The sequence below is a fragment of the Triticum aestivum genome, chromosome 7B (genome assembly GCF_018294505.1).
Source record: "Triticum aestivum cultivar Chinese Spring chromosome 7B, IWGSC CS RefSeq v2.1, whole genome shotgun sequence".
Classification (NCBI taxonomy): Eukaryota; Viridiplantae; Streptophyta; class Magnoliopsida; order Poales; family Poaceae; genus Triticum; species Triticum aestivum.
In genome coordinates, this window is record NC_057813.1 from 651,173,639 (window position 1) to 651,198,601 (window position 24,963).

The 24,963-nt window shown below is 52.8% G+C and overlaps 1 pseudogene; it reads left to right on the forward strand.

Moving 5' to 3' along the window:
• Positions 1-7,331: 7,331 nt before the first annotated feature.
• Positions 7,332-24,963, forward strand: part of LOC123158371 (guanine nucleotide-binding protein alpha-1 subunit-like) — a 51,349-nt pseudogene continuing 33,717 nt past the window's right edge.

Here is a 24,963-nt window from a genome sequence, read left to right on the forward strand (position 1 = left end):
GTCGCCGAACACTACATCCAAAGCGATTTGACCGAGTGACTCAACCTTCTTTCCAGGGATGACTCCGTGAAAACTCATGTTGCTGGAGCTGAGTTTGGACATCGGAATGCCCATTCCCTTGAGCGTCTCTGCATACAGTATATTCAACCCACTGTCGCCGTCCATCAATACCTTCGTCAGTCTAGTGCCTTCGATGACTGGGTCGACCACCAGCGCTTGCCTCCCAGGGGTGGCAATGTGAGTAGGGTGATCGGACTGGTCGAACATAATGGGAGTTTGCGACCATTTCAGATAGCTTGGTGTTGCCGGGGCGACCATATTCACCTCTCGGTTGATCACTTTCAGTCGACTTTTGCTCTCTACATCAGCAAAAATCATCAGGGTGGAATTGACATGAGGGTATTCTCCATCACTGTCCTCCTTGTCCTTGGCCTTGTCCGACTCCTTCTCCTTGTCCTTGGGCTATTTTCCTTGAAACTGCTGGATTAAGAGCCGGCATTGGCGAGTGGTATGTTTCGGGTAGATGAAGTTACCCTCTTTGTCTTTCTTCGTGTGGATGTGACACGGTAGATCCATCACGTCATTTCCTTCTTTATCCTTTACCTTCTTGGGGTTCCAAGATCCTTTGGGCTTCCCTTTGAATTTGCCCTGAGTCACGGCCAGAGCCTCTCCAGGAGCAGCTGGCTCGGCCTTCCGCTTCTGCTTCCGACTGGAGTTCCCTTTTTCTGATTGACTCGGCTTATACTTGCCACTCCGGAGCATGTCCTCTTCTTCACCGTTAGCGTATTTGGTGGCAATCTCCATCATCCGACTCAGGGTCATATCTCCGGTCCGACCAAACTTCAGGCTCAACTCTCTGTTCTTGACACCATCCTTGAAAGCGCAGACCGCTTAGTGGTCCGACACATTCTCCACGGTATGATGCAAAGTGATCCATCTCTGGATGTAATCTCTCAATGTTTCACTCGACTTTTGTACGCAGACTTGCAGCTCCGTCAATCCAGCCGGTCGCTTGCAAGTTCCCTCGAACGTCCTGACGAACACTCGGGAAAGATCTTCCCAGGTGTAAATGCTGCTAGGAGCTAACTGATTCAACCACGCTCTGGCCGAACCCTCTAGCATGAGTGGCAAATGCTTCATGGCCACCTCATCATTACCACCACCAATCTGTACCGCCACTCGGTAGTCTTACTTACTTACTCCAGTGGCAAATGCTTCGACTCCCCGGTGAACTTACTTACTCCAGTCGCCAACCTAAAGTTGGGGGGGTATCACTGCGGCTGTGATGGCTCTGCTAAAGCACTCAGGACCTGAAACATGGACTCGGCTGCTAGTGGGCAAATCTCTGTCATGGCCACCTCTATGAGCTCTGTTCCGGTCGACCAAACCTTGCACGATGATGGATCTCGCGTCAAAGCCTGGTTCTCTGGGATCGACCGGAGCTCTCCGCCCAACACTGAGCTGGCGCCTGTCATCTTGCTGTCGATGGGCATTAGACCCACTTCTCGGAGGAGGAGTGGGCATTCGACGCCTATCATCACGATCGAATCGGTCATCATAATGGTCTCGCCGGCCTTCACGCCCCACGCGCCTCGGAGGCGACCTTGGGCTGTGAGCCGACTGAACAGTATTCGCAGCGACGGATCGGCTGTGAATCCTGTTGCGCGACTGTGACACAGCTGAATTTTGATTTCCTGCCGCCCGGAGCAAATCCTTGATCTGCAACAAGCCTCTTCCAGCCTCTGACTGAGAGGGCTGAATTGACTCTGCTATGCGGGCTGCAGCTGCCAAATTCTGAATCGGGGTTCGGTATACCTGAGTTGGTTGCGGAAAGAGCTGACGTCGGCTGGAGTCGGGTACTCGCTGACGCGCACGCTCGTCGAGTGCTCGCTGGAGGTTCTCCAGTCGAGTGCGTTCAGCCAAGTTGGCCAAACGTGCTTCTTCCAAAGCACGAGCCTCAGGAGTTTCTCCTGCGATGGGAGTATGTAGAGCATCCATGTTCCGGCGGCGAAGTTCTTCTCTTTGCTGAGAAGTGAGCGGCTCGGGCTGATATTCTTCATGGCCCTGAGCGGGGTCGCCTCCATCGTCCATCCCGTTGATGCGAGGGAAGCCGGGAGGACTACGAGGCCCGTTGACCATCAGGACCCCCGCCGCTGGATCACTGCTGTCGCACTCGGATGCAGTCTCTACGGAGCCAGTCGACAGATCGAACATGCCGTAGAGAGATTCATCGGGCTCAATTGCCGCGACTTGGGTGGTGGCCGATTGGCGAGCCACCGCGTGTCTCACCCATCGCTGAAGTCTCGACCGACCAGAGCGCTTGCGCTGGCGGGAGACAGGAAGGGAGGACGGCACAGGAGTCGACCGGTAGGGGGTCGACGGCTGCCGTAGCAGGACGCCACGGACACACGCCCGAAAGTGCGTCGCCCCGCGGACGGGGAGTGCGTCGATGTCGAGTGGTGCCTCCTGGAGCCAAGCGGAGTCGTCGGCGACAAAAGCAAGCGCACCGAGACGGATCTCGCGGCCCTCGACCAGAGCTCCGCCAGAAACCATGATGAAGGCGATCGGACAAATTGCAACTTCTCCAAAAAGTCGCTAAGACACCTGCCCCACGGTGGGCGCCAACTGTCGTGGTTCTAAGTCTGACAGTAGAATGGGGGGTAGGGATGGAGAGGCAAGATCCTAGCTATGGAGTAGTTGTACACACAAGTGTTTAGCGAGTTCAGGCCCTTCTCGGAGCAAGTAATAGCCCTACGTCTCGGAGCCCGGAGGCGGTCGACTGGTTTCTGTGTATATGAGTTACAGGGGTGCGAACCCTTTACACTGAGGAGTGGGGTGGCTTATATAGAGTTCGCCAGACCCCTCCAGCCCTCAGTTATGCAGGGTTTAAGGTACATTAAGACAGGGGGTTACTGGTAACGCCCTCATAAACTACCATGAAGGCTATTAAAGCTACTTAATGACAGATCGTTGCCTGCTGAGTGACTTTAGGTCTCCTGGCCGTCGAGTGGTTAGCTTCATGGTCGAGCGACTATCTTCATGGTCGAGTGGCTATCTTCATCGTCGAGTGTCCTTGAGTTCGTCGAGTGAAGTCCCTCTTGGTCGACTGGAAGGTAGCTTCTTCTAAGGATGTCCTTGGGTAGGGTATCCTAGATAGGTTCATGACCCTACCCTAGGTACATGACTTCATCACCGCCCCCCCTTCCCTAGTCCAATTCGAACCCAAGGGGGAGGAGGCACGCGGCCTGCCTTGGCCGCCCCTCTCTCTCTCTCCACTAAGGCCCAATGTGGCCCATTAGTTCCCCATGGGTTTTCGGTAACCCCTCCGGCACTCCGGTTTTATCTGAAACTTTTCGGAACACTTCCGGTGTCCGAATATAGCCGTCCAATATATCAATATTTATATCTCGACCATTTCAAGACTCCTCGTCACGTTCGTGATCTCATCCGGGGCTCCAAACAAACTTCGGTCATCAAAAACACACAACTCATAATACATATCATCACCGAACGTTTAGCGTGCGGACCCTACGGGTTCGAGAACTATGTAGACATGACCGAAACACATCTATGGTCAATAACCAATAGCGGAACCTGGATGCTCATATTGGCTCCTACATATTTTACGATGATCTTTATCGGTCAAACCGCATAACAACATACGTTGTTCCCTTTGTCATCAGTATGCTACTTGCCCGAGATTTGACCGTCGGTATCATCATACCTAGTTCAATCTCGTTACCAGCAAGTCTCTTTACTCGTTCCGTAATACTTCATTCCGCAACTAACTCATTAGTCACATTGCTTGCAAGGCTTATAGTGATGAGCATTACCGAGAGGGCCCAGAGATAACTCTCCAAAACACGGAGTGACAAATCCTAATCTTGATCTATGCCAACCCAACAAACACCTTCGGAGACACCTGTAGAGCACCTTTGTAATCACCCATTTACGTTGTGACGTTTGGTAGCACACAAAGTGTTCCCCCGATATTCGGGAGTTGCATAATCTCATAGTCTGAGGAACGTGTATAAGTCATGAAGAAAACAGCAACAATGAAACTGTAATGATCATAATGCTAAGCTAACGAATGGGTCATGTCCATCACATCATTCTCCTAATGATGTGCTCCCGTTCATCAAATGACAACACATGTCTATGGTTAGGAGACATAACCATCTTTAATAAACCAGCTAGTCAAGTAGGGCATACTAGGGACACTTTGTTTTGTTTATGTATTCACACATGTACTAAGTTTCCGGTTAATACAATTCTAGCATGAATAATAAATTTTTCTCATGAAATAAGGAAATAAACAATAACTTTATTATTGCCTCTAGGGCATATTTTCTTCAGTCTCTCACTTGCACTAGAGTCAATAATCTAGAATACAAAGTAATGATTCTAACACCCATGGAGTTTTGGTGCTGATTATGTTTTGCTCGTGGAAGAGGTTTAGTCAACGGTTCTGCAACATTCAGATCCGTATGTATATTGCAAATGTCTATGTCCCCTCCGACACTTGATGACTGATGGAATTGAAGCTTCTCTTGATGTGCTTGGTTCTTTTGTGAAATCTGGATTTCTTTGCCAAGGCAATTACACCAATAATATCACAAAAGATTTTCATTGGGCCGATGAGATTACTGATGACTTCTTGGAAGAAGAAAAGATGGATGTGATGAAACTGCCGATTGTTTATGTTGCAGCGGACCAATTTCCAAGCTCCAACGCCTAGGGTAGATTAATCGACACATGTTGACTCCTCAAAATTTTAAACAGATCTCCTGGTTTGCTCTGATCTAGTGTTGGGGTTGTTAGCCTTCCATTATGTAACAAAATACTCTCGGTATAAACAATTAGAAACAATATTTTTTTTAACAAAAGGAATATTATTTATGTACTCATATACACATTGGCTCCGTACGCATCTGCACTTCACAGTTTGAAGGATAGAGATTTGACGGAAGCTGCATGTCTAGTACTAGAGCAAGCAAGTGGTCCGAGAGCTATTCATCCACCATGGAGGGCGGTCTAACCTATGGATTGGCGCATGTAGATTTATCTTACTTTTATTAATTTACCTCTGTATGATGATACTTTTGTTAGTTGTATGCATCTTCCAATGTAGAGTCTGGGAGTGAACTCTTGTGTATTTCTCGATCGGTCTCTCCTGCCATTTGATTAGCTTGTGAATATTTGCATCGACTGGATCGTTTCAGTTTGCAAATTTGTCTTTTTTGTTTGGTGTGGTATTTTGAGTTTGAGGAAATTGCACAAATACACCCTTATATCAGTATAAAGAAGACACAAATTATATCAGATCAGCCATTTGGACCCAATCTGACGACCGGGTCCCACTAGTCATAGGCATAAAGCAGGTAGAGCTCATTTGGTAAGCCCCGATGCCCAGACCTAGAAAAGGCGACGGCAGCGGTGGTGGAGCTGCGCACCGGCAGCGACGCTCTCTCCCCCGTGCTTGTTCCTGCTGCAGCCTCCTCTCCACCCGTTGCGATGCTCTATCCCCCGAGCTTGTTCCTGCTTCGGGCGTTGGAGGTGGCAGCCACCGGCACGGGCTGCCATCAGGGCCTTTCCCGGCTCCTGATCGGGCCGCCCCTCTTCCGTCCGTCCTCGGAGCTCCTGACCGGGCCGCCCCTCTCCCGCCCATCGGTGGCAAAGCAGTCGCCGCCGTGGCCGTACTTTGCAGGCGGAGCCGCGCGGAGGCCTGGGGGCGAGTCGGCGACATACTTGGCTCTGGGGCGGTTGGGCATCCAGCCATCGCCTCCAGGTCGCCCCCAGGTGCCGATTTCGGTCCATTATTCGACCCAATTTTATTCAAAAACAGTCCGATATCTGCGTGAATCGGCCTATATTCAACGCGTTTTGGCGTGTTTCGGCGTGAATTTTCGCATATAAATAAAAATTAATTAGTTCATCACATAGTTTGGCGTTTTTCGACGTGTTTTTGCATCCATAGTTCATCACAAAAAATCAATATAAATCAAATAGTTCAACAAATAGTTCAATACTCCCTCCATAAAGTAATATAAGAGCGTTTAGATCACTACTTTAGTTATCTAAACGCTCTTATATTAGTTTACAGAGGGAGTACAAATTATATAGTTCAACAAATAAAAACTTAAGTTTCATCACACGTCATTCCCTGGGTCGCCCCGGTCTCGCCCTTGAGCCTCCATAGGTTGCAGTTCTTGATGCACCCGTGGGTCTCGGATCTCCTGACGCATATTGAGGTAATCAGTCCAGGTTGCCGATAGCTAGTGATCAACTTGGGTAAGAGGACCTGCCTGTAATATGGTTTAATGTCAAACACTGGCTCTTCCTGCTCGCTCTCAATGATCATGTTGTGCAAGATGACACAGCAAGTCATGATCTCCCACATTTGATCTTTCGACCAGGTCTGAGCAGGGTACCGGACAACAGCAAATCAAGATTGAAGCACACCAAATGCCCACTCGACATCCTTCCTGCAAGCCTCCTGAACATTCACAAAGAAGGCGTTCTTGCCTCCTGGCACAGGGTTTGAGATAGTCTTCACAAACGTCGACCATCTCGGATAGATGCCATCAGCTAGATAGTACCCCTTATTGTAGTGCCGCCCATTGACCTCGAAGTTCACTGGAGGAGAATGACCTTCAACAAGCTTGGCAAAGACAGGGGAGCACTGTAGGACATTGATGTCATTATGAGTTCCTGGCATCCCAAAGAAAGAGTGCCAAATCCAGAGGTCCTGTGTGGCCACTGCCTCAAGTACCACACTGGAATTCACAATTCTGAGGAAAAGGCTCAGGACGGGTGTGATTGGTACGAAGGCGATCCCCTCATCCCTCTCGCTCCCGCGACGCGCCCCGCGCGCGCGTCTCGGGAGAAACCCTAGCGCTGTCGGCGGGCTTCCCCTCCTCCTCCCTCCTCTCCCTCGCCACCGCCAGAGAGGGCGCGGCGGCGGCGGCGGGGCTGCCTTGTCTCCTCGGCGGGGGCCTCCGACGCGGGTCGTGGCGGCCGCCTGGGATGCGGCGCTGGCGGCGGGCGTGGCAGCGCGGCGGCAAGCTGGAGCCTGCTGGCGACGGCTTCGTGGCGGCGGCGTGACCGGCGCGGCGGTGGTGGGCGTGCCTTGGTCGCCAGATCTGGGTCCTTCGGCGCGGGTCAAGGCCGGATCTGGGACCTGGCGGCGCGGGCCGAGGGCGGCGCGGGCTGCTAGTCTCTTCCCCTGCCATGGCCACAACGGGTGGTGGTGCGACGCGGCAGCGGTTGGCTGGTGGGCGGGCTGGCCGGGATCCGAAGCTTCGGCGGCTGGACGACGGTGGGTCGCGCAGATGGGCTCCTCGGTGAGCTTCCTTCGCGATTGGTGGCGGCCCTCGGGATCTCTCCTTGCCGGCTGGCGGGTGTATGTTGGTGGCCGCCAAGGTGGGGCGACACCAAGTTGTCCGGTGGGGAGGCATGCTGGAGGGACGGGAGGCGCCGCCGAGCCCGGGCCACCCGTCGCTGACACAGGGGTGTGCCGGCCCGGATGCATCTACTCCCCCTCCTCCCCCGTTCCCCGGCCATGTGTGGGCTGACGCAACTCCGGCGTTGTTCGAGGCGGGATGTATGCCGCGGTTTCTTCGGTCGGGTGCGCCCTTTGGCCCAAGCTGATCACTTTGGTCGGTCCTGGGGGTGTTTGGATGCAGGGCGGCGGCCCCGGCGGCGGGAGGCACGAAGTTCGTGGGCGGGACTTGCGCCTCGGGTGCGGGCGAGCGGCCACGGCCACGTGGGTGGGTGGTCGCTGGTGGTTGACAGAGCTAGGTTGCTTCGGAGGGGTGGGCGTGCTGGGGTTCATTACCTGCCCAATCTTGTATTGGCCGACGGTGGCGGCGTCCGTGGACACCATATCCTTCCTGTAGGCTCCGTCGCAGTGGCCTTTCTCCTTCGAGTTGCTCTGGGTGAAAACCCGATCTTTGGGATCGGATGGTGGCGGCTATCGTGGTCGTCCCCTTCTTGGAGGCACCATCTTGGAGTCCTGGTTCTGTCGTTCCCGTCTCCCCTCCCCTCGGAGGAGGAGGTCTCTGGTGGCTCCAAGCAGTTCGTCCTCGCGCATTTGTAGTGGCTTGGTAGTCGTTGGGGTGGTGTGGCGGTGCATGGCACCCTTGTATCTTGCCTTGGGTGTGTGTGTCGTGTGCGGTGGTGGCGTGAGTTTGTATCATGGTCTTTGTGGTTTGGTGCTTTATATATAAAGCGGGGCGAAAGCCTTTTTCGGTAATTCTGAGGAAAAGCTTTCGCCTCATCCGATAACGGCGCCGAAATATTTTCTCACCGTGCAATGGAGCGTCGGCGAAGTAGTCCGAGTAGAGCATGCAGTAGCCTTCCAGACGATGCCGGTTCTTTGCTTTCATCTGCCCAAGCGCCGAGCCACCTCGCCGCGGCTTTTCACTGCTCGCGAGCAGGCCGGCGAGGGCGGCGAGCACCATGAGATGCTCCTGCTCCTGGACGTCGGCTTCGGCTTCCTCCTCTAGCAACGCCGCGAGCGCCTCCTCATCTTCGGAGTCCATCGCCGGGCCGGGCAAATCACCGAACACCTTGCGGGTGAGGTGGGCGCAAACCCACCGGTGTACAAGCCCTGCGCGGCCGGAACGCCGGAAAAGTTGCCCAGACGGCGGTGGAGAGGCTGCCTCGGCGAAACCTCTTCTTTTTTCCGGCGGAGAATGATCTATCTAGCTGTGGTGGGCGGTGGACGGCGCCGGGATCGGCAGGGTGGCGGCCGAGCGCGAGGGGTCGGAGACGAATTTGGACGGGTGGCTTGACTTTTCGCCTGGCAATGTGGCCCCAGGTGCGCTTTTCCCTTGCGCCGGAGCCCCCGAGCGCCCCCCAGTGCGCCGGGTTCGGCCTGCGATCACCGGGCGCAAAAACGGGCCGACCCGGCTGAATTCAGCGTCCTGGGGGCGTGACTGGGGCGTTTTTCCGGCGCCAGCGCGGAAAAAACGCTGGGGAGGGTCTGTTGGGGGCTCGGCTGGAGATGCTCTTAGGCTCCTGCTTGGCTGCCACATTTGGTTCCTCCTGACCGGCGAATTTCGCAAGAGACAAAGGCTGATCAACTCAGTTAAACTTAACACACATTTCTTAGTTAGCTGCTGGAGAATCAGAAAAGACATTTTATCTAATTGCTTTTCTTCTTCAGGAAAGTCCACGATATTTAAGCAGGCAAGAATCCCACCATTGTATTCTTCCCTGGAAAATCACTATTCCTGTGTGTGACAAAGCAGTACATACACCTTACGTATTACAGATTAAGCTTCTTTTCCGAACTGGTTTCGATGAGGCAGAACTTACGGGCTATACATCAGTCATCCATGCCAATGTGTATGTACCAGACAATTAAAGTATGCCAATACTGGAACGGGTGTGTTTTTAATATTTTTTACCTCTATTGCTTAGTTTCGATGAGGCAGAACTTACAGGCAGCTTTATGATGTCTTTTGGGAGTGTGTTTGCATATCTTTTTCCTGAGTAATAACGAGTTACATATGCACAGATACTATATGATGGAGCTAAAGAGCTTTCCCAAGTTTAACCTGAGTCTTCAAAATATGTCATATCCCCGGATAATCAGGTCTGTACATCCTATTTTGTTCAGTAAGTAAATAGAGTTACATTTTGGTTGGGCATAAACATCAATATCTCGCAACATGTACAACTTGGTTCAGCTGAAGCAGCTATAATCGAACCTGTTCAGACCTTGCACCTGCTTTATTTTTCTTATAGAGCACTTTGTACTGATTTATTTGGGATGGCTATAAGAAATTTATTTTTCTCTCCGGCAGTATTGTGTTTTGCTGCTTTTCCACTGTCATTCTCAAACATGCAGTGACTGTAGATGATTCAGCCAAATGAAATATACAAAGTTTTGTCTCTAACCTGTCCTTTTTATGTATCGCTCCTTTGATTTTCCACAAATCATTGTCTTCTGACAACTGGGAAATATGTACTCTTCACTTGTTATTACACTTGATTTCTTCAGAGAAAGAATACGAACTTTTTAGTTCTTCATAAGCTCAAATAATTTCATTAAATTGTTGGTTGTTTAGATTCAAGCGCTTTGAGGGCCTTACTGTTTACCTTGTTTGATGGTACTGAAACTAATTCCTTGTTAAGAATTGTTGCCTTGTTTATGTGAAGGATACTGGTTACCAGCTTGACATCGTATGCCTTGCAGTATCAATGAAATTATGAAGTTTGTTTATTTATAATGTACTGCTCTCCTATCTTCAGGAGATTGGAGAAAAACTATCAGAAATCGGTGGCAGGTTGGATTACCCACTCCTTAACAAAGAACTAGTACAGGATGTAAGAAAATTATGGGAAGATCCAGCCATCCAGGTGAAAACAAGTTGTTATTTCGGTCTCTGTAATTGTGTACTGTCAAACAACCAACTTAACTATAAAGAAATGCATCTGTAGGAAACTTACTCATGTGGAAGTGTGCTGCAAGTTCCTGACTGTGCGCACTTTCATGGAAAATCTGGACCGATTAGCTGAACCAGATTATGTACCAACAAAGGTCTGTGATTATCCATCATCTGTTTGATATTGGCTGTCAGTGTACTGAAATATTCATCTGAGTTTGAGGTTATCAGATGGATATAATTATGGTCAGATATGAGTATATGACATATGATGATATTCCTTGTTCTTTTGTAAACTGTAATCGAATATTTAATGGAGGAGCGACCATTACACTGTATAACTAGGGTCAGTATAGAATGACGAGCACCAAATTAAAGAAACCAAACTGTAAACTGTCGATCAAAAGTATGCTATTCAGACGATGAACGCCAAACTGCAGATCAGAACCTTTACTACAGGCTTATGCACTTATGCTTGTTCTGTCGATCAAAAGTATATATGTTGTTCAAACGATGAACACCAAACTGCAGATCAGAACCTTTACTATAGGGTTATGCACTTATGCTTGTTCAATGATGAACACCAAATTGCCGGTGGCTGTTCTGCCGTTCTTACTCAAGAATACATCTCTCTTTTTTTGCATTTTGAGATATATTTTGCAGGAGGATGTGCTCCATGCAAGAGTACGGACAAATGGGGTTACCAGCTTGACATCGACCGTATGCCTTCGTATTATTGAGATTATGAAGTTTGTTTATTTATGGTGTACTGCTCTCCTGTCTTCAGGAGATTGGAGAAAAACTACCAGAAACCGGAGGCAGGTTGGATTACACACTCCTTAACATAGAACTCGTACAAGATGTAAGAAAACCATGGGAAGATCCAGCCATTCAGGTGAAAATAAGTTCTTATTTCGGTTTCTGTAAATGTGTATACCGTCAAACAACCAACTTAATTATAGAGAAATGCATCTGTAGGAAACTTACTCGTGTGGAAGTGTACTGCAAGTTCCTGACTGTGCACACTACTACATGGACAGATTAGCTGAACCAGATTACGTACCAACAAAGATCTGTAATTATCCGGAGACATTTATATACTGGTTTTCTGATGTCTCTGAACTGCAGCATCATCTGTTTGAGGTTATCAGATGGATATAATGATGGCGAGATATGACGGATGATGGTATTCTTTTTCTTTTGCAAACTGTTGGAATCTAATATCTCAAAATCAAATATTAAAGGAGAAGCGACCGTTACACTATAAAATGACGACCACCAATTGAAGAAACCAAACTGTAAACTGTCGATAAAAAGTACGCCGCTGTTCAGATGATGAACACCAAACTGCAGATCAGAACCATTCCTATAGATTTATGCTTGTTCAAATGATGAACATCAAACTATCAATCAAATTTTTTAGTTCAGTTTGTTTATGTGTTTTAGAAACGTTCCTATAGGTTTATTAAATCACTTCAATTAATTCTCAGTGTATAGAAACTGAAAGTCGTATGTTGTGTAACATTTGGAGAGATTTTGCAGGAGGATGTTCTCCATGCAAGAGTATGGGCGAATGGGGTTGTAGAAATTTAGTTCAGGTAATATGCTTACCTGAGGTTTGCATATTTATCTCGCTCGACTCGATACGGAATGACAGATTGAAGTTAACCGGGCAGTTTCTCTCTCTGCAGCCCCCTTGGCGAGAGCAAAAGAGGCGGAGAAGTGTACAGGCTGTACGACGTAGGAGGTCAAAGGAATGAGAGGAGGAAGTGGATTCATCTTTTCGAAGGTGTTGATGCCGTTATCTTTTGTGCTGCCATTAGCGAGTAAGTACGATTTCTAAACTGCACCGAATGCTCAGGTACGATCAATGGGTGCATCCTTTGGTCTGATGTTTGGAGGCTGTTACTGTCAGGTAAAGTATTTGACAAAAAACTACCACATTAGGGGTTGTCGTTCCACAGAACTACCACATTTTAAAAAGTGACTAATAACTACCAATTTTTTTTAATTTTGTGACTAAAAATTACCACTTTTGGTCAGTTTAGACAATTTAAACACGTTTATGACATGCGGGACCCACCTGTCAGGGCTGATGTTGCGGCAAAGTCAACTCCGTTTATTTTGACCGTTGAGCTGACCGTTTGACAGGTGGGGCCCACACGTCATTCTTCTTCCTCTCGCTATCTCTCTTCCCTGAACTCTCTATCCCGAGCCACCATGGCCATGCCACTCTCACCAGCGTCGCCGCCGCCAAGCCTACAGCGAGGCACGCACGAGGGCAGAGTGCTCCGGCGGCCATGGCAAGGAGCAACGGCGAGCACGGTCGGCAGAAGGCGCGGCCGGTGCTGGCGCTGGGCGGCAACGGGGCAGCAACAGCGTACGACACGGGGGAGGCAGCAGCAGACAGTAGCGCGCGGGGGAGGCAGCGGGCACGGGCGGCAGCAGGGTCGGGGCCAGGCGAAGGCCGACGCGGGCGCAGGCGAGTAGCAGAGGCGGGGGCGGGGGGGGGGGGGGGGCGAGGCAGGGGCAGCCGCAGCCGGAGCAGACAACCGTCGTAAGGAGCAGCGGCAAGCAACAATGGCAAAGAGCAGCAACCCCGGCGAGGAGCTGGATGGGCATGCATGGCGTCGCCCGCCGTGGTTGCGGCAACCCTCCAGCCCTGCAGCGTCGCATGCAGCACCTCCAGTACGGGGCTATGCTGCACTTGGAGCTCGGCCGCTCTGCACGCAGGAGCTGGCACACCCTCGAGCTCGCCAGACCAATGCCAGCTGGCTCCGGCGATGAGCTCGTCGGTAGGGACCCGATTGCTTTTTCTAAAAAATTGAGAAGGACCTGATTGCTTTTTTATAAAACTTGCAAGGATCTGATTGCTTTTTTAAAAGTTATAGGGACCTGGTTGCTTTTTTTTTGAAGGGACCGACGTGTGGGCCCCACTGTCATAACGGTCAGCTTAACGGTTAAAATAAACGAAGTTGACTTTGCCGCCACGTCAGCCCTGACAGATGGGTCCCGCATGTCATAAACGTGTTTAAATCGTCTAAACTGACCATTTTTCAAAAATGGTAGTTTTTAGTCATAAAATTAGAATATTTGGTAGTTATTACTCACTTTTTTAAATGCGGTAGTTGTGGGACGACAACCCCTAATGTGATAGTTTTTTGTTAAATACTCCTGTCAGGTATGATCAGTTGTTATTTGAGGATGAGACTCATGACAGAATGATGGAGACCAAGGAGCTCTTCATCTGGGTGTTAAAGCAAAGATGTTTGGAGGTCTGTATACATGCATCCGTCCATCTCAAATTTCCCGTTTTAACCTCAAACTATTTTGATTTCTGATCCTACTTGATGTGATGTTGCTTTCGGTCCAGAAAACATCGTCCATGCTGTTCCTCGACAAATTTGACATATTCGAGAGGATACAAAGGTATATAACGAGAGCGAATAAGGCAATTCCTAACCTGTTGCGCGCGCAACGCCAATCTCGACCGCACATGCTACGTGCAGATCCAAACCGGCTGGCCCACTGGACCCAGGCCTGGAAAATATATTCCTCCTTCACCGGCCGGTATACAGATCAAATACATACCTAGGCTACGCCCGACGCCTCCATTCTCCCGTCCCCTCCCCACAGGGAAGCGGATCCTCTAACATCCTGAAGGGATGTCACGTAAGCTACAGTAACCGTGACATCCTTTCTTCACATCCATATGGTTAAGCCTAAAATGATTATAATTAATTTGCAAATTACAAATCTACTGTATACATTTACAAAAATTACATACAAACAAAATTATGGTGCAATAAAATTATTTTTTGATTTTTTTTGTACAAGCTACAGTAAATCCGCACAATGATTGATACAGTATTTCACTGTAGCTCGTGACATCTCTTTCTTCGTTTTACATACACATGCCACTGTAGCTTCATGACATTCCTTCAGGATGTTAGAGCCCCCCCCCCCCCCCCAGCCGGTCACTACTAGAAAAACCGCTACTAATGGCGCACCTAATTTGGCCATTAATGGCGCATTACCGGTGCGCCATTACTAGCACGCCATTAGTAATTTTTACTAATGGCGCACCAGTGGTGCGCCATTAGTATCTGGTATACTAATGGCGCACCACTGGTGCGCCATTAGTATAGGCCACGGTGTGCCATTAGTATGCCTCCCAGGGGCCATGTATACCCAGGTGCTTTGGATACTAATGGCGCACCACAACTGGATGCGCCATTAGTAATCGCGGCATACTAATGGCGCACTGTCCTGTGATGCGCCATTAGTGATGCGCCATTTTGAATCTAGATCTGGATCGTGATTTTTTGCCCATTTTTTGCTCGGTTTTTTTGCTTGTTTTTTGGCACGACATTATTTCAAATTTTGTTCCTGTTTTTGGATCTTGTTGCCATGGTCTTTTGCCGGAGAGGAGTTCGCCGGAGAGGAGGAGGAGGAGGTCGCTGGAGAGGAGGAAGGAGAAACCATGAGGGGATGGGAGGAGCTCACCGGAGAGGAGGGAGGAGGAGCTCACCGGAGAGGAGGGAGGAGGAGCTCACCGGAGAGGAGGGAGGAGGAGCTCACCGGAGAGGAGGGATTTTTTGCCTCACCGGAGAGGAGGGAGGAGGAGCTCACCGGAGAGCAGGGAGGAGGAGCTCACCGGAGAGGAGGGAGGAGGAGCTCACCGAAGAGGAGGGAGGAGGAGCTCACCGGAGAGGAGGGAGAAGAAACCATGAGGGGAGGGGAGGGGAAGGGAGGAGGGAGGAGGGAGGAGGAGGTCGCCGGAGAGGAGGAGGAGGTCACCGGAGAGGAGAAGTAGGTGGAGGAGAGAAGGGAAGATGAAATGAAGAGAGGAGGAGAGGACCAGCCATATATACGGCATACTAATGGCGCACCGCGGGCAGGTGCGCCATTAGTAAATTTTTTTATTTTTTTTTGATTAATTTTGAATTTTGAAGGCGGGAAGATATTAATGGCGCACCACGGGCAGGTGCGCCATTAGTAATTGTTTTTTTATTTTTTGACTTATTTTGAATTTTGAAGGCGGGAAGATACTAATGGCGCACCACGGGCAGGTGCGCCATTAGTAATTGTTTTTTTATTTTTTTGACTTATTTTGAATTTTGAAGGAGGGAAGATACTAATGGCGCACCATGGTCAGGTGCGCCATTAGTAACTTTTTTTTATTTTTTTGACTTATTTTGAATTTTGAAGGCGGGAAGATAGTAATGGCGCACCATGGGTAGGTGCGCCATTAGTAAGTTTGATTTTTTTGATTTTTTTTGCCTCTCCAGATCTTAAAAGCCCCGTATCTTTTTTTCTGTTAGGTTTTTGAGGATTTTGAAAATGTTTAACGAGGTAGATGATTTTTCATATAAAAAACTTTTTCATCCGAGTTAGTATGCAAAAGTTATGCCCATTTTTACAAATTCTCGCGAGATTTTGCAAATGAAGTCCATATTTGTAAATTTTCCCAACAACTAGGCCACATATCACATGGGAAACTTATTTTCTTTTATTTTTTGACATTTTTATCATTTTCTTTTATTTTTTTTAAAACTGAAAAGGCGATCCACAGGGCGGGGGGGGGGGGGGGGGGTGCATTCGGTGGAAGTGGTGGGCAAGGTTACTAATTGCGCACCATGGGAGTGGTGCGCCATTACTAGTTCAACTAGTAATGGCGCACCACCCCCACGGTGCGCCATTAGTAGTTTTGAACAAAATTTTAAAAAATATATCTTTACTAATGGCGCACCGTGGATGTGGTGCGCCATTAGTATTTGGACACTAACGGCGCACCAACACGTGGTGCGCCATTAGTATATAGTAATGGCGCACCACATGTCTGGTGCGCCATTAGTGTCAATTCCATCTATAGCCCTTTTCCTAGTAGTGGGTCCTCCTCCCGTCCCCCACAGCCGGCCGCCCTCCCGATCTGGAGGCCTCCGGCCAGATCAGCTCCTCCATACCACGGCGTGCCTCGCGGTGTCCCTGGCTTGCTCGCCGTCACCAGCTCGCTGCGGATCTGGCAAGTCCGTACTCACCAAGGCTCCCGTGCGTCGACGTCTCCTGCCACCAGATCCGGCGACGAACATGCTGTCTTGTGCCTCCTCCTCAAGCTCACGAGCTGTGATTGCCTCTTCCTGCTTGCCAATGGATTTGTAGTTCAAGGTGATTAGGATTTTATTGCAGCAGTGTAAAATTGTTTGTTACGTGATGGATCTAGTAGCACATGGATCCACCACGTTTAATCTTGGTCTTGTGTTCTCTGTGATGAACTCACATGGGCTAGCTTGGATTTATGTCCCCAAAAAGGCTAGCACAATTTAGGCCCTCTGATAGTTTGTTGGGATTTGACTACAAGCTGGATTAAGTTTTGTGTGCGTTAAGGCTTCCTTTCAGCTCTCTCATGCCCGTTGTATAGATAAAATAAGCTGCAGTTTATTTGTTTGCACTGACAGGCGAAATCCTTGTGTATAGACATGCTTTATTTCCAAGTTCTCAGCATAGATTGAAACTTTTTGGGCAGATTTTGTACAAGAACATTTTGGATGTCTGGATCGTCCTTTGCTGAAAATTGATGAAGGACTTTATCTTTTTACAAAGAACTCTGTTTCTGCAAAGCGGTCTGATGTAGGGCAGATCCCTATGGGGCCGATCTTTCACGTATGGAGTGGATCCTATGGGGGAACATGAAGAACGCGCGGAAGAACACGAGGGAAAACGAGGGGAAAACAAGAGAAACACTCAATCGACACGAGATCGATCACACAAGTGCTAGATCATCAAGGCACAAAGTAACATGAGATCCATAGTCAACAAGGGACGATACAAAGGTAACCGTTCTTCTCCGTGAGGAGGTCTTGATTGTCTTCTCTGGATGGAGGTCTTGAATCCGGATGGTTCTTCTCCAAAGAGGTGCGGTCCCTCATGAGGAGTAGATCCAGTACGGATGAGCAATGCTCTATCTCAAATGAGCTATCACAATGCTAACCCTAAAATGTAGGTGGGGATGGAGTATATATAGTCTAGGGGCGAAGAGGGGTACATGGGCCTCGGCCCTACACTATTCGCAGACAAGGAAGGCCAGATGTCCGGGCGTCGGGCCGGATGTCCGGTGTCTCGCGAGGGGCCGGATGTCCGGGCTGAATGGTCGGATGTCCGGGCTGGTGCAGATGGCCGTTCTATTCTCTGGATGGGCGACGCCGGATGTCCGATCGGAGGGGCCGGATGTCCGGTGCTTCGGGAGGCGCCGGATGTCCGGGGTGATGGCCGAATGTTCGGGCTGACGGGGCAACCTTCTGTGCTCCCTGGACGCCGGTGCCAGATGTCCGGGCTTTTGGCCGGATTTCCGGTGAGGGGGCCGGATGTCCGGTCCCTGTAGCTTCTTCTGCCGAATCCTGGCCGTGTAGGTCTCCAGGTGCCGGATGTTCGTTGTCCTGGCTGGATGTCCGGTGCCTGGAGGCTATTCTTGCCTTCTTCCGTTGGTCCTCTTCTTCCATGGACTTGGAGTCTTGACCATCTTCATGTGCATCCTCGGGCGGGTCCTCTTGGTACCTAATCATGCACAACATTCCGGATTGAGGTAGTAGCCATGTCTCGAGAGGATCATGTGATATATCACTAAGGAGAGAAGTCACCTCGATCTCGAGAGCTCTACCTCGTGCTCTAGTCATGGGTCCTCTTGGTGCTTGGTGAGACGATGGAAGGTCCATGGGGATAACTGAAGGATGCTCCGCATCATCTCCCCTCCCTTGGGAAAGATCTGACCTCGGATCGAAATCCTCATCACGATGGTATGGTGAGAGATCGTTGACGTTGAAGATATCGCTCATGGATTACTTATCGCATGGGATGTCGATCTTGTAGGTGTTGTTGTTGTAGCATGCTAGCACCTTGAAGGGTCCATCGGCTCGAGGTAGTAGTTTGGACTTGCGTTCATTGGGGAAGCGGTCCTTGCGAAGGTGTAGCCACATGAGATCGCCGATGTTGAATATCATGGGTTGCTTGTTGATGTTGAGCTTGGTCGCTAGTCATTGTACTTGGCGCTCGATGGTGTGCCTTGTATCTTCATGCATCTTCTTGATGTAGCTTGCACGGGCACTTGCGTCAAGGTTGGTGCGCTCTTGTAGAGGAAGAGGTAGAATGTCCAATGGGGACAATGCGTTGAAGCCGTAGACGACCTCGAAGGGGACTTGCCGGTCATAGAACGTCTTGCACGGTTGTAGGCGTACTCGGCGATGGGTAGACACTCCTCCCACTCCTTGATGTTCTTCTTGATCAATACGCGAAGTAGAGTGGAGAGCGTACGGTTTGTCACCTCCGTTTGGCCGTCGGTTTGAGGGTGGTATTCAGATGAGAACAAGAGCTTGATTCCGAGCTTGGCGCATAGCGTCTTCCAAAAGTAACTCAAGAACTTGACATCGCGGTCGGAGACGATCGTTTTGGGTACTCCATGTAGACTCAAGATTTCCCTACAAAAGATATTCGCAATGTGTGAAGCATCGTCTATCTTGTTGCATGGAATAAAATGAGCCATTTTAGAGAAACGGTCCACAACAACAAACACGAAACCCTTTCAATTTTGAGTTCTAGGCAAACCAAGTACAAAATCCATGCTAATGTCTTCCCAAGGTTGATAAGGAATAGGAAGAGGCATGTAAAGACCATGTGTCAGGGGGATGAACCCCGGGCAGGCAACGGAACCCGGATCCTCTTGAAAAATAACGGGGCTGGCACCGCCCCTCAAACCGGCACGCGCTTGACCGGGTCACTCGACCCGGCCAAGCACCGCGACCCGGCCAGACTCTCCGACCCAGCAAGACACGTCGACACGGACTCAAGAACTAGCGCAAGACAGCCGAACCCGGCACAAAGAAATCTTCCTCGACAAGCCAGCACCACCCGTGGCATGCTCCACAATCCAGCCACGGGACAGCTCCCGTCCCATCCAGGCTGTACGATGGGACGAGTCTTCAATCATCGATGACCAAGACAACAGTGCTTCCACCCATGCCTATGGTCAGCCGGAGCGTGGCAACAGTGCCCCTCAGCTACCAGCTGACCAGGGCCGGCGTGGCTACAATGCGCCCGCCCTCACCGCTGAAGACAGCAAGCGGCGACCTAACGGAGGGCCACTGTACACGACTCGACTCGGCGACGCCCTGACGATCGACAAGACGGCGCATAGTCCCCCTAGGCACGCGGGGCCCGCACCTAGGGGAACCCAGCGAAGCATGAGCCCTCAGCAGGACCCAGCCCGGGATCCTGGACACCGACAATATGGACCCACCGACTCGGCGTATTACCATTGTAACCCTGGGGGGTTGGTCTATAAAACCCCCAGGAGCCCACGCATACAGGGCCATGACATGTGGTATGTGATGTATGTAGAGAATGGCAAGTAAGCATAGGACTAGCCACAAAAGCAACACCAGAGAGAAGGAGCAGCCCAAGCCTTAGCCAGCTTCCTTCCCCCCCCCCCCCATACAGCTCCAGGAGCAGCATTGTACCATCGATCATCCAACTACACTCGGCAGGACTAGAGGTATTATCCCTCCCGAGAGCCCCGAACCTGGGTATGTCCGCCGTCCCGCGCCCGCTCATGCCAACCTCGCCTCTGGACCCCCACCAGCGCCCTCGAGCATCCTCCTCTCTTTAGCCATCCCTTGGCATCTGCCGTGCACGCACCACGACAGTTGGCGCCCATCGTGAGGTAGTTCGAGGAGCTGGCCGGGATCATGCTTCAGACGGGGCCCTTCTCCTACGCCGACGAGCCCGTCGTGCTGGCGGACGAGTTGTCGACGCGCTCGCCGCCTCCTTCACCGCGTTGCGCATCTACGATGCGTTTGCAGCCGACGAGTACCCCAGCAAGGTGCTCAGCTACTCCGACTCTCCCCTCTCCCTCGGCGGTGGCATTGCCGCTGGGGCGAACGTCCATGTGGAGGTTTTCATCACCGGTGATGGCGCCTCCTCCTCGTCGAGCAAGACGAGGAAGGCCGCAGAAGCCAGGGCCGCAGCCGAACGGACCGAGCCGTCCGATCCGCTGCGTGCCGCGATGCAGAGCCTCCACATCCCCATCGGCACCGACGTCGACGCCACCAACGTCACCGAGGCCCAATCTCAGCTCGAGGAAAGCCGCCAGCAGATGCTGGACCTGTCCGAGACACTCGCCGCCACCAAGCGTCGCCTGGAAGCCGCTTAGCTGGAGCACGACGCCGCCCACGGATTCGCGCCCGCCGCGGTCGAGCCAAGCCGGGTCGCCGATGTGCGTACCCGGGGAGGAGCGATCGGCCGGGCCCTTGACGCCGTCCGAACTGTCTACGAGACCCCAGTGAAGAACATGCGCGCTGCCCAGGCAGCCGCAGTCGGCCTAGACCGGCTCACGGGTGAAGAGCTGCAGGAGCGCATCGAGCGGATGCGTGAGCTCCTCAATGCAGCCAACACCCAGCAAGATCGCCTCAACCAGCTCGCCAAGCCGGCGGGATCCGGCTCCGCCCGCCTTGGCGGACCCGGCGAACATCTGCACACGGCTTCCTCGCCGCCCGGCGAGGTGCACTCCGGCCAAGCCCGGACTCGGCGCAACCCGTCCGCCGCGGCCGCCGATGTCCTGGGCGATGAGCCCGCCCCAGAGACCCAACGCGGACCCGGCCAGCATGGCCGGCGTCCGGCCCCGACCGACCCGGCCCCTCGGGGCCTGGCCGCCAGTCGACTCGGCCCGCGCGCCATCGACGACGCCGACGCTCGCCACCGCCTCGATCAGCTTGCTCGCTCCCTGGAAGTGAAGGAGAGCGGAGCTATCGGGCCGGCGTGCTTCGTCCCACGCATCCGGGAGGAGCCCTTCCCCAAAGGGTTCATGCTCCCCCGCGACACCCCCAAGTACGACGGGACTGTGAAGCCGGAAGACTGGCTCACCGACTACACCACGGCCATTGGCATCACCGGTGCCAATCGTCGTCTTGTCGTGCGCTACGCACCGCTCATGCTCCAGGGGTCGGCCCGCACGTGGTTGAACAGTCTGCCGATGGGCAACATCAACGCGTGGGTCGATTTTGAGGAGGCCGTTGTCCGCAACTTCACGGGGACCTACAACCGACCCAGACGCCCTAGCCAGCTCGCCATGTGCGTGCAGGGGTCGATGGAGACTGGTTGCGAGTACCTCACACGCTGGACCGAGCTCCGAAACAGCTGCGAGGGCGTACATGAAGTACAGGCGATCCAGTACTTCGTCAGCGGGTGCCGAGACGGCACCCTCCTCAAGCATAAGCTCTTACGCTCCGAGCCGGCCACCATGGCCGCGCTCATGGTGACGGCGAATAAATACACCAACGCCGACTTCGCCTTGAAGACCCAGGTGGCACTGGACGAAGCCGGCAAGGCAAAGCCAGTTCCTCCTTCGAAGCCGTCCGGCGAAAGTAACCGGCAGCAGCAGCACCAGAACAACAAGCGCAAGGCCGACCAGCCATCGCAGCGTCACGACAACCGGCTCGTCGCGGCCGCCGAGCCCACGGCAGACCCGGCGGCGAAGCGCCGGCAGATCGGCAAGATGGCATGGAAACCCGCCATGAGTTTTGAAGAGATGCTCGATGCCCCATGCAAGCACCACAGCGGCGCCAGACCCTCCACGCACGCGCTTTGGCAGTGCACCATCACCAAGCGCATCATGAGGGGCGACATCCCGTCTCCTCTGGCTCCGGCTCCAGCTCCAGGTGCGGGACATCCGCCTCCGCCTCCACCACCGCCTCCCGCTGGCGACGCGATGTGCAACGACACCTACCCGGACCAGAACGCGGCCTATGTCGTCTTCACCAGCCTCGGCGACGACAAGCGCAGCGAGCGCCTCCTTCGGTAGGAGGTGAACACCGTCCTCCCAGCCAAGCCGGAGTTCATGCACTGGTCGGATCACCCGATCACCTGGACCCGGGAGGATCACCCGGCGCTGATGCCGAATCCGGGTGGCTACGCCCTCGTCCTCAACCCAACCATCCTCGCGCGGCGCACATGCAAGTTCTCCCAAGTTCTCATCAACGGCGGCAGCAGCATCAACTTCCTCTACAAGCCCCGCACCACAATCAAGTCTCAAGCCCTGGCCGACTTCCTCGTTGACTCGACCGAGACCCAGTACTTGCCGCCGGCTCCCGACTCGAGGCACTGGCGCATGCATTTCGACAGATCCAAGATGCGGCTCGGCCTCGGGGCCAACACCGTACTATCGTCCCTGAAGGGCGACCGGCTCCGCTATGCGCTCCAGATCCACTTCGCCGCCTCACACAACGTTGCCGAGTATGAAGCCCTTGTGCACGGCCTCCGGCTTGCCAAGGAACTCGGCATCCGACGCATCCTGTGCTACGGTGACTTGGACCTGGTAGTGCAGCAGTGCTCCGGCGAATGGGACGCCCGCGACTTAAACATGGCAAGCTACCGCTTCCTTGTCGAGAAGCTGTCCGGATCCTTCGAGGGATGCGAGTTCCTCCATGTCCCGCGCATGGAGAAGGAAGCAGCCAACACACTCGCTAAGATCGCCTCATCCCGTCAAGCCATCCCGTCCGGCGTCTCCCTCGAGCACCTACGCAAGCCATCCATCAAGCCATCGCCAGACTCCGAGTCCATCCACGTTCCAGACAACCCGGCCTGGGGACTGCTGAACCCGGCCCAGGGGCTACTCAGCTCAACCCAGCCACCATCGCCCCAGACCCGACCGTCGCCATCCCCGACCCGGGGGCTGCTCAACCCGGCCCGGGGGCTGGCGACTTGGAACCCACCCTGGTGTCCGTCTTCGCCATGGTTACGGCCCCATCTTGGGCCCTCCCAATATCGGAATTCTTGGAGAACGGGGTTCTCCCCATGGACGAGATCGAAGCTCGGCAAGTGCAGCGCCGGGCGTCCGCCTACAACATCATCAACAACAAGCTCGTCAAGCGCAGCTCCACCGGCGTGTTCCAACATTGTGTCGAGAAGGAACAAGGCATCGACATCCTCCTCGACATTCACCAGGGCGAGTGCGGGCACCACGCCGCATCGCGATCCCTGGTGGCCAAGGCGTTCTGCCATGGTTTCTACTGGCCCATGGCCCTCGAAGATGCCGAGTCACTCATTCTCAAGTGTGAGGGGTGCCAACGCTTCAGCAAACGCAGCCACCAGCCGGCGTCAGCACTCCGCACCATACCGATCGCCTGACTCTTCGCGGTCTGGGGACTCGACATGGTGGGACCCTTCAAAACCGCTCGAGGCGGCATGACGCACTTGCTGGTGGCAGTGTACAAATTCACCAAGTGGATCGAGGCAATACCAATCAAGAAACTGGACGGGCCAACAGCCGTCCGATTCATCAAGGACATAGCGGTGCGCTACGGCATGCCGAACAACATCATCACCGACAATGGCACTAACTTCGCCAAGGGGCGTGCTCGAGCAATACTGCTCCGTCTCCGGCATCCGCCTCGACCTGGCCTCCGTTGCACATCCGCAGTCCAACGGGCAGCTCGAGCGGGCCAACGGACTCATCCTGTCCAGCGTCAAGCCGCGACTCATCGAGCCACTCATCCGCTCACCCGGCAGCTGGCTTGACGAGTTGCCGGCCGTTCTCTGGAGTCTACGCACCACGCCGAATCGGTCGACCGGGTTCATCCCGTTCTTCCTCGTTTATGGAGCCAAAGTCATCATCCCGACCGACGTCGAGTTCGACTCGCCGCGCGTCACGATGTACACCGAAGCCGAAGCTAGAGAAGCACGCGAAGATGGCGTCGACCTGCTTGAAGAAGCACGCCTCCTGGCGCTCAGCCGTTCGGCCATCTACCAACAAGGCCGGAGGCACTACCACAACAAGAAGATCAAGCCCCTCGCGTTCCGTGAGGGTGACCTCGTCCTCCGACTCGTCCAAGAGCAAGCAGGCCAGCACAAGCTGTCCCCTCCATGGGAGGGCCCATTCATCGTGAGCAGGGCCTTGCGCGACCGCAACGCCTACTACCTCATCGATGCACGCAAGTCAAGGAAGCGCAAGAAGGACACCGCCGGTGAAAAACGACCCGGCCGTGGAACGCGGAACTCCTCCGCTCGTTTTATAGTTAGCCGCACGAGTGTATGTATCGTCGCCTTTTGTAAACGCATGAAACTATGGGGTCCCCGAACGAGACTCGGGGGCTGCCTTTTGTCGACCAATTTATTGTGTCCCTATTTTCCTGTATCACTATACCATTGAACCTGGCCACCAGTCCAACTCGCTCGACCCGGGGGCTCGGGGGCTGGCCAGCTCGGTTGCCACCCCGCCGCCTTACTTGGTGATTCGTGATAAAGTTAGGATGTCGCGGTCCCCCACTTCGCCCTAAAGCCATAGATCCAGCTTTGGTTGTCGGCTGGCAAGCACAACGGGCCAAAGCTCCTCTATGCTTCATACACTTAAGTCAAAGGCTGCCGGGTCAATCAACCCGGCCCGCCGCTCTTCAAATAAGCAGCCACACGACCGGCTGCTCGCCAACCAGCTTTGCCGGATTGCCGCCAGCTGGCCCAGTGGGTGTTTCGCTCACGCTCAACGTTTCGAAGGGCCCAAGTCCTGCACGCTCTTCTCGAAGAATCG